This window comes from Mesoplodon densirostris, chromosome 14, assembly GCF_025265405.1.
Source record: "Mesoplodon densirostris isolate mMesDen1 chromosome 14, mMesDen1 primary haplotype, whole genome shotgun sequence".
NCBI lineage: Eukaryota > Metazoa > Chordata > Mammalia > Artiodactyla > Ziphiidae > Mesoplodon > Mesoplodon densirostris.
Window position 1 is genome coordinate 8,623,491 of NC_082674.1, and position 7,278 is coordinate 8,630,768.

At 44.1% G+C, this 7,278-nt stretch overlaps 1 long non-coding RNA gene across 1 annotated transcript; it reads left to right on the plus strand.

The window, feature by feature from the left end:
- Positions 1-31: 31 nt before the first annotated feature.
- On the plus strand, positions 32-6,226 carry LOC132501842 (uncharacterized). Its single transcript, XR_009534332.1, has 4 exons — positions 32-172; positions 377-530; positions 2,676-2,737; positions 4,688-6,226. It is a non-coding gene; the product is annotated as an uncharacterized LOC132501842 (long non-coding RNA).
- The last annotated feature ends 1,052 nt before the right edge of the window (positions 6,227-7,278 follow it).

Consider the following 7,278-nt stretch of genomic DNA (forward strand, 5'->3'; position numbering starts at 1 on the left):
GACCCGCTCCCGAAGGCCGGAGCTCGGGAAATCCCGGAGAGCGGAGTCCACGGGAAGGATGGCGAAGGAAAAGGAAGACGTGGAGCAGGAATTAAAGACGAAGGGAACGGGGCGAGAGGAAAGAGGCAGCCGGGACAGCGCAGTGGTCGCCTCGGAATTCTCGACACTAAAGGTACTAATAACTGAAAGTTCTGAGCTCGCAGGGATGTTAATTTACTCTTGAGCTCCCTCCGCACGTCTCAGGCACTTGCCCAGTGTTGATGCTTAGTAAATGTTGGTAACCAAACCGTCGTGGAATTGTTTACTTACATGCATCTTTCCTCCTTTCCCTTTTCTTCCTTCTTTTCATCTGAGGAATAAACTATTGATTCCCTAGGTGTCAGAAATCGTGGTGCGCACAGGAGATATTCCTTTGAATTTGGCACAATTTCAGATTCCGGTGGAGGGGACAGATAAGTAAAGGAACATTTAAAGCTGGAGCCACTTTGCTGTACAGCAGTAATTAACACAACATCGTAAATCAACTAAACGTAAGTTAAAAAAAGAAAAGAAAGGAGAGTGTTTCAATAACAAAGGTTACATGTGCCAAAAATCCACTAAGCAGGTAATAAAAGGGGGAGTTTAAATGCCAAATAAATAAAATAAAATAAAATAAAAAATAAAGCTGGAGCCAGACGGTGTGTTTTCAGATCCTGGCTCCCCCTACTTAGAAGTTTACAAGACCTGAAGCAAGCTGCTTAATCGCCCCGTGCCTCAGTTTCCACATCTGTTAAATGGGACTAATGACTACTTACCTCATAAGATTGTTGTGAGGATTAAATGAATTAATGAATGTAGCCTACTTAGAACTGGGAATAGTGTGTGTTTGATATAAAAAGGTAATACCATGTGATAAGTGCAGGGTGGAGGGCAGCTACTGAGCTGTATACCAAGAGCTTCTACCCGGCATAAGGTGGAAGGTGGGTTCCCACTAGACTAGAAATTTCTTGAGGTCAGAGGCATTCTTTAATCTGTGATCTCCAGCGTCTAGCACAGTTCCTGACAAATAGTAAGTGCCCCGTAAGTGCTAAACGAATGACTTGAAATAAAGGATAATCTAGGAGAAGTCTCTAAAAGATTGGATTATGTTGCAGAATGGAGAATTTCCCAGAGTGGTTAAGTGACACCTTTACCAACCACAGTCCCCTGAGAAGGCAAGCTCTGGAGACCAGAAATGGCTGTTTTGTTTTTTTTTTTTTAAAGACATAACCCAGCATTTGAGGTCTGTTTAACATTCTGTTAAATGTTCTGTACACACTTTCTTATGTAAATCTTATATCAAAACTGAAAGATAGTATTTTTCTGCCCAATTTACAGATCAGGAAAATAAATATTAGCAAGATTTACAAAAATTACCCGAGGTCCTGGCTAGGCAGTGGCAGAGGCAGGATTTGACCTCATAGCTGATTGATTTAGTATGTGGATCCTTGGGAAGATTCTTGTATGGTAACTAGATTTTCTAGAGCCAGAGGTGGGGTTGGGGGGAGTGAAGGTGGGTGAGCCTGGGGGCAGGGGTGGTGTTGGCGGGCGCTGCAGGCTGAAGACCGAGCATGAGCACAGCTATAGAGAGTCAGGCCCGTGACCCTGCCCTCCAGACACTTATAATACCTGTGACTTGGCTTTACCCTGAGACTTAATCATTCGCACATTTTTTGAGCCTGTGCCTGGTAGGACTATGTGCTGAGGAGAGAACTAAGTCTGAGGGGTCCTTACCTTGTGCTCCAGTGGCCCCCACGTAACCAGAATGCGTAAGTACTAACTTAGAATGTGTATAACATGCTATGGAAGTGCAGAGAAGGAAGAAAAAAAAATAACTGGACTTGGTGTAAGTCACAGGTGCTTTTTCACACATCTTCCTGTGAGGTAGATATTTCTAGAATACTTTACAGATGAGGATACAGAGGCTCAGAGAAGTTAAGTGACTTGCTCAAGGCCACCTCCTCAGGTGGCTCAAATACAGGACTTCAGCCACCAAATCCTTAGCTTTGTCCATCAAGTCCTACTGTGGTGCACAGACACAGTTCCCAGCACAGAAATTCTAGTATTTCCATTTCCAGTCCTGTTTTTGTGTGTTTTTCTTGGAGCAAAATGGTGTTAGGGCAAAATAGGGTGTAGGCTTTGAGACTTTAAAATTAGGGCTGAGATATAGGCCAAAGGCCCAGGTGTGCTGGAGGAATGCTGAGAGGCCTTATTTGTCAAGGGATATTTTACCTTCCTTCTACAGTAAAATTTCTTCCCCAGAAATCTGTGAGGAAATGGCCACGTCCAATAGGGAATAATGGAAATGTTTTACACTGTCCAATATGGTAGCCACTAGCCACGTGTAGCTGTTGAGCACTTGAAGTGTGGCTAGCAAGGAACTGAATTTTCATTTATTTTCATTTAACTTGAATTTTAATAGCCAGGTAACTAGTGGCTACCATATTGGATAGCACGGGTGAAGATGCAAAACTATGGTATCACCTAGTCTGGTGAGATTCTACGTGTGGTCTGTGGACCTCAGCATTACCATCAGCAGAGAGCTTGTTAGGAATGCAAACTTTCTGGGTCTACCCCAAACCCTAGAGAATCAGAAACTCCGAGGATTTGGGTGTACTCTGCCAGGCACTGGTCTAGCCCAACCCCTTCTTTTCCAGGTGAGGAGACTGATCCTCATCCCCTCTCCAAGGGATGATAAACCAGCTAAATTGAAGCCAAGGTAACTTTTCTAATGCAGTGTTGTGGGATTGAGGGCTTGGAGCAAATCCAATGGTCACCACTCTAACCTACGACTTGCTAGGCGTTACAGCTTTCTGCATCTACCTCTCCCGCCGGCATAGGCGTTCTCAGATCTTCAACGACAGGAGAGGCCAAATGGGGGGCAAGGAGAATGGCTAGGAGGCTGTCGGTCACCGAAAGGACAGCTGACGGTGGCCAGAACTGGGCAGTGCCGGTGAAAGTGGAGAGCAAAGGACAGATTCAAGAGCTAGAAGATAGATGGAGAAGGAACAGAGCTTGGGGGTTGATGAAGTTTAAGGGAAGACTTGGACCCGAGGTGGCGCTTCGGGTACTTGAAGTCCAGGCACAGGTGAGATTTGACAAGGGCAGGAGTAAGGGCAAGATGGGGCAGGGCCAGGGGGCAGGGCCAGAGGGCGGCCAGTGTGAAAGGGCTGGCAGATACTGTCACATTGTCTACAATAAGCAGTTCTGCTTTTTTTTTTTTTTTTTTTTTTTTGTGGTACGCAGGCCTCTCACTGTTGTGGCCTCTCCCGTTGCGGAGCACAGGCTCCGGACACGAAGGCTCAGTGGCCATGGCTCACGGGCCCAGCCGCTACGCAGCATGTGGGATCCTCCCCCGGCTCCGGACACGCAGGCTCAGTGGCCATGGCTCACGGGCCCAGCTGCTACGCAGCATGTGGGATCCTCCCGGACCGGGGCACGAACCCGTGTCCCCTGCATCGGCAGGCGGACTCTTAACCTCTGCGCCACCAGGGAAGCCCTCTGCTTTTGTTTTTAAACTAAGCAACAACAAAGGTAATTAAGAGGGAGCCGCTAGGGAAATAGAAAGTGAATCTAGGCTATGGGTGCCTTAGAGGTTAAAAGAGGTTAAAAGAAGGGATGTTTTCTGTCTTTCCTCCCTCCCTCCCTCCCTCCCTCCCTTCATTTCTTCTCTTTTCTCTTTTATTCATTCTTTCCTACTTTGTTTCCTTCCTCTCCACCACCCCACCTTTTACTTTTTTAAGATAGCAGAGACCTAAGTTTTTTCATGTCGATGAGAAGGAGCTAGTAGAAAGGGAAAGCTTGAAGATGCAACAGAGAAAGGGGATAACCCTGAGAATGCTGTCAGGGATTCCAGGAAACTGGAAACAAGAGGAGGGCGTCACCGCCACGGTGACAGGAGGAACGTGTAAGGACAGAGGCAGACAGCCTTGTAAGGTATTTTTAGCAGGACGTTGAAGGAGTTCATGCTCTGTTGAAGCCAAGGTCATCTGCTGAGAGTCAGGGGAGATGGTAGAAGTGGAGATTTGGTAGACATACCAGGCACTCAGTAAGTATGACCCAGCGATTCCACTCCTGGGTATATATCTGAAAAAAATGACAACACTAATTCAAAAAGGTGCAAGCACCCCAATGTTCAGAGCGGTTTTATTTACAGTTGCTAAGGTATGGAAGCAACCTACATGTCCATCAACAGATGAATAGATAAAGAAGGTGCTGTGGATATGTACATGTATATATATATATACACACACACATGCACAATGGAATACTACTCAGCCATAAAAATAATGAAATATTGCCATTTGCAGCAACGTAGATGGACCTCGAGATGATCATACTAAGTGAAGTAAGTCAGAAAGAGAAAGACAAAGACTGTATGATATCAGTTATATGTGGAATCTAAACAATACAGCAAACTAGTGAAAATAACAAACAAGAAGCAGACTCAGATACGGAGAACAAACTAGTGGCTACCAGTGGGGAGAGGGGAGGGGCAGTATATGGGTAGAGGATTAAAAAAGGGTTATTATGGGACTCTAGGAAATCATGTGTGTGAACCTTTTGAAAATTGTAAAGCACTATAGAATTTAAACAGTTTTCATTAATAATAATAAAAAGATGGTTTCTAGCAGAGCTGCAATCCAAATTCTGGTCTTTTACTTTCTAGGTCAGTACCCTTTTTAGGAAGGTGACGAGGCGCGAGGACAAACACTTGGCGGGAAAGGAGTGTCGTAGAGACGGACGGATGCAGAAAGGAGAGGTGGCGTGGAGGAAGGAACAGACAGACCTGGACTGGAGCGAGTGCTGCATCCACCCTTATTAGCCTCACCGGCAAGCGTCTTAACCCTTAGGATCCTCAGTTTCTCTGTTTGTAAACTGAGGGTAAACATACCTCCAATTCTGCTGTATTAGAGACAATGGACGTCAAATCCCTGGTGCATTGAATCCATCTTCAGTGGTAACACAAACTTCCTAGCTTCACAGGGGCTGTTTCTCACCAAGTCTCAAAGCTCCCTACCCCAGTGACTAAAAATGGTTCTAAAATGACATCAAATGGGACAAAGGCGGGTGGCTGACTCTTTGTTCTGAGGTTTTGTTCAGAGCTTGACAAGCTTTGCAGAGAGCTCCCAAGAAGATGCCAGCCCACGAAAGTTGTCATTGGTCCAGATGCACGGATTCAGTCTCTCCACTTAGCAACAGTATTTGCCTCCTGCTTCAGAAAAGGAAACAAAAAAGTAAGCCTGCAGTTAAATACACCCACAAGGGCAAATCCCCATGAAAGCCTGTCAAAAAAGAGCTGTGGGAAAGATGAGCTATTGCTGTACGCCTGGGTGAACTCCAATGAGGAAGCCACAAGGGGGAGGGAGGATGGGCACAGGGGCTTGTCAGTTGCAGCCCCCCAAAGGGTTTCAGCCTTTCCCTCCTCCGGATTCCCACTGCCCCACGACTGCCCTCATTGACATTGTTCCTGGACTATTTTAACTGCTTCCTAATTCATTCGCCTGTCCTGCCATTTACAAGGGACTCTATACTATCACTGTCAAATTAAACAACTGCCTTTTGGGGGGTGGCTGTTGACCTTTCATTGCAGGAGAAATCTTTCTAAAGCGTGGGTCTGATCTCATCACTCCTCTGCTTAAAAGCTGTCAGTGTACTTTGTCTGTATTATGCTCCAGGTTAGTAGTTTCCCCTGGGCACTGGTCACTTGCCTGCCTGGCTGTCTCCCGCATCACACTTTCGGAGGGAGGGCACTCAGGGGCCCCTGCCACCTATCAGAGCCATTGGATGCATCACTTTCTCTCAGTCACATTAATCTTCATTCAATTCCTCAAAAGCTTTCCCTCACTGCTGGGTCTTCTCACATCTTGTTTCCTTTGCTGGAACGTTAACCCTTTGACGCCTCCCCTAGCAAATGCCTCATCCTTATTTTGCACATTCCCCGCCCCCCGAAAGGCTTCTCTGAACCCCCAGATGAGGCTAGCGCCCCAGCCTCCTTCCCACGTGTTGTCTGATGAGCCCCGCAACCTGGACTGATGCCCCCAGTAACCTTTCACCATCCATAGACACATTACATTATAAATAAATAGCATTTGAAAAAAAATTAACTCTTTACTATGTTGACTTCAAAATGTAAATTCTAAAGCAAAACATGACAATCCAAATTATAGAGGTAATAGTCTGTCTTAAATCTTTGAAGCACACCTTAACGCTGGATTTTGTTTTAATTCAGCATTATCAGATTGTTGGTAAGTTTAGCAACTTTTATTTTTCCTCCGACTGAATTTTAGGATGAATGATACTAATGTTCTTAGTATTTCTTAAATATTGTAGGTTTACGTTAGTTTCATTTTGGGAAAAGAAAATCCATTTTATTAATTGTGTTATTGTGTTATTAATTGTGCTATTATAAAATCCATTTGTATAAATTGTGTGGAAAGAAGACTTACAATCAGCAAACTTGAAACCTTTTGTTTTCTTTGTTAGGTAGTTACACATCATTTTTATAATGAAAAAGATAAATTATAATACCTTCCCCTAAAGGAAAAGAAAGTTGCCAAATATTGGAGGATGAACCACGTTGGTTTCAGACTTCTGATACCAAAGTACAAAAATATCATTAGACTGCTGAGAAATTTTGGACAATGAAAATTAAACAAGAAAACTGTTAATTTTTTGAAGAGGCTCATTTATATGGCTCAAAATTCAAAAGGTACCAGAGTAAACAGTGAAAAATGTCCCTCCCACGCTTGTCTCTCAGCAGTGAAGTCTAAAGTCCTCTCTTTGAAGCTCACATTGCACTGGTTTTGTATGGATTCTTGCAGAGATATTTTATGCACAAATAGTACTCTATGTTATTTCCCCAAGCCTTGTTTGCACACCAATAATCATACTATTTCTCGATTTTTTTTAACCTAGCAAAATATCTTGCAGATTGTTCCCTAACAGTGCAATAAAAGTTTTTCTCACTCTTTTTTATGTCTACACAGTATTGCATTGTGTGTATGTACCATAAATCACCCATGCCCTCTCCAAGTCTGGACACTTGGGTTATTTCCAATATTTTGCAACCATAAACAACACCAAACATAGAACAATCTCATTCAGCCTACCTTTCTCCCAGGTATGTGTATATCAAAAAAATAAGTGGCTAGCAGTGAATTATGAGGCCAGAGGGGACTTTAATAGATATTGTCAAATTATCCTTTAAAGAAGTTGAATCAATTTACCTCCCCTTTAGCAAGGTGGGAAAAATATGGT